The sequence below is a fragment of the Morone saxatilis genome, unplaced genomic scaffold (genome assembly GCF_004916995.1).
Source record: "Morone saxatilis isolate NCDOM2014 unplaced genomic scaffold, NCSU_SB_2.0 Contig18, whole genome shotgun sequence".
In the NCBI taxonomy this organism is placed as follows: domain Eukaryota; kingdom Metazoa; phylum Chordata; class Actinopteri; family Moronidae; genus Morone; species Morone saxatilis.
In genome coordinates, this window is record NW_023339740.1 from 5,536,991 (window position 1) to 5,540,214 (window position 3,224).

A 3,224-nucleotide genomic window follows, 5' to 3' on the forward strand; every position below is an offset into this window, starting at 1 on the left:
CCTCCTCATCCTCCTCCTCCTGCTCATGAAGTCCATTGGCAATGCACTACTCATAATGAAGGCTCTCTCCACGCATCAATGAAGTTTAATTTAAGATGCGAATGAATGACAGAGAAATCATGCAGGTTATGATTTATCCTTATGAAATTATACTTTAAAACAGCCCCTCACGGCAGAGCATGTTGCGCTGCAACAGAATTTCTGATCACCCACAAGCTCCGGGTTTTTTAAAGGAAAATGAAAATGTCAGGTGTGCACCGGCAAAGATAATGATTTAGACCAACTAATTGTGATTCCTGAACACAGCTGTCATTGTTAATCAAACGTGTCTGCTTTTCCACGCCGTAATTTTATTCAGTGCTCGAAGATAAACGTGCATTCCCTGTAGTTTTATTTGTATCACGCGCATGACTAGTTTAAAGTTTTTTAGTGAGTGTTAATAATTGCACACCAGATGAAATGCTCATTTTTCTTTCATCAAGGGGAAAAAGAATCCCAAGACTTGCAATAAGATCTAAACATTGCACATTCCAGCATTTGACAGCCATCATAAAGGGCCCAAACATACAGTACATGCCATTTTAGGGACTGTGGATACCTCGACGTTCAGTGTCACCCAAAAAGCCAATAGTTGTAGTCCACAGCGTTGAACCGAGTGGAATCCACATGTGGTTTTGTAATGCAGCAACAAAAATTCCAGCTTTGGTAGGGAGTCAGATTTTTAAAGAAATTATGAATTTCAAGACTGCAATCAACCAATTTTAATTTTTTTTTAATTTATTATTAGTGTTATTATTATTTCATGTTTTATTTGGCTTTTTCTTTAGTTGTTGATGTGTTTGAATATCTTGTTCTGTGACTACCAAAGATAAACTACAAAGTCAATGTTGTGTGTTCCATGCAATAGCAGATAAGGCCAAATATCTCTCCTCCATTCTCTCCCGCTGGACGATCTCAGCAGCTGCGATCGAGCCAGCGGCAGATCGAATCGAGGGAAGTGCTCCTCAAACTGGTGTTTTCATTCATTTTTAAAAACCAAAGGGGGTGTCTTGAACAGGACAGCTGCAGTAATGTTTGCAGTGACCAAAACTGAATGGGAGGCGCTGACAGTCTGACTACATGATGACCAAATTAGGGAAACTTTTTTTTGTCTTTGGGCCAGTGAGTGGAAAAGGGAGCTTTTTGGTCAGGAACAGATTTGTGTGCAACATAAAGGGTATGTAGATAAAAGAAAAATATACTGGTAAATGGGAAAAGCTTTGCAGAGAACAATGTGAAACGGATTCTATACTTCAACTGGACCACACAATGATTCAATGTTTCTCTTCTTTTATTCCTTATTTCATTTGTATCCTTTGTAATGATTGTATGCCATTTTTTTAGGGGTTTTAGCGTCTTTGTTAAGATTGGCAAGACTTTATGATTGTGTTTAGTTTCTGTCAACTTATTACTTTTTATATTAAAAAACACTCCTGTCAACTAATAAGCTGGGTACAAGGTACTTTATGGCAGTTATTGTTATTATTATTATATTTTTTAAGTTCACCGCTCATTAATTAAAAAAGGAAAAGGGCAATCTGTGGTTTCCAGAAGATGTATTTAATATCCAGGCAGCTGTGGGACGGGTCAGTTACAGCCGGGCTAGGATCGTGAGAACAGGGCCGAGCTCATCCACAAACCCCCAGTCATCTGGCTGGTTTGTTTGGTATTGAAAAAGGAGGGAAAGCGCTGGTAGATTAGAACATTCTCAGCATGTTGTAGCTCGACATTACTAAAGATAACAGCATGAGAAAACCGTTTGTACGCATACCTCAGTTCAAACCTATAGGGAATGATTCAATTAAATGAGAAGAAAATAAACAAACATTTCACTCAGTTGCACTTAGTTGTACGTCTTGCATGTGTAGTCTGATACTGTAGAGAGAAAATTACAAAAAAAAAGAAGAAAATGAAATTAGAGCCTGTTTATCTTAAAGGTTTCATCCTTTTTTTGCCAAACCAATCCAAACCTCAGGCCTTTTGTTCACTGAGATATCACCCAGCTGTGTGTGGCACCGTTCATCTTGTCAAAGTCTGTTCTCTGATGTACTGATGGGTTGTTTTAAGGGCGTTCCAATATTAGGTTGTACATACATGTCAGTATAGCCTTTGTCTTGCCCCTGTCCTTTCCCCTTTCTCTCTCGCTCTCTCTCTCTCTCTCTTTTTTTTTAAGATCAAAAAATACATTTGTGTTATGATGTTTGCTTTATCGCGACTGCTTTGTATTAACTATGAAATAGCTATGAGAAAAACTGCTGTATGTATTGGAATAGCAAACTGTGCTGCAAATGTATTTTACTTAGTAATCCTTGCTTTAAAAAAAGAAAAAAAAAATCACATCTTCCATGCAGACATCTGGGTGAGCTGGGCAGGGGCAGGCTGGGAGGGGGGATTATCCCCAATTTTGGATTTTAAACTGTAATATAGAAAACAGACTTTTCTCTGTTATCATTGACCTAAGCATTTTGTACAGATTTTTTTCCCTCTTTGTGTTAAGCTGTTTTTTGATACTTCCTTTTGATGGTCCAACCACTGCCTTCTGTGGCTGTATGTTAAAGATTACTGCTCTGAGAAAAGGGCAGACAGGTATATTTCCTCTACAAGACGGAGATATCTTGCATGACTAATCCCAGGGTCACAGAGATTGGGCTGTGGTGGGNNGGGGGGGGGGGGGGGGGGGATATGGTTTAAGTGGTCAGTAATAATATAAGGGTGTATCAATCTAATGATATTTTATATGAAATTAATAGGAAAAAGAAAAAAATATGCAGTGCCAAGATGTAAAGAATATTGTTAAATGCTGTCTTTTTTTTTTTTTTGGAAAAATTCATTTCACTTGCGCATCAAATATGTCTCATCCATGTCATGTAGGTAAAACACACATTTTTGTTTGGCATCAAGATATTTATATTTTTATCTCAAGGGTCATTGTAAATGAGTCAAACCAAGCACAGCAGGCAGGTCAAAGGTTAGACGCTGCTGGAGACTAACGTCCTGCAAACTGTGGCCGTGTGGCATCAGATCCCCCAACATCACACACTGGCACCCGAGCTAAGACGCCATTGTTTCATCCATCACCGACCATCCAGCCCGCTGTCATTCCGTCCCCCTCTCTTCTCCCTCTCTCTCAAACACCACACTTTGTGTCTTTTCCAGATGGAGGGGGAGGGAGGGGGAGAGGAGGG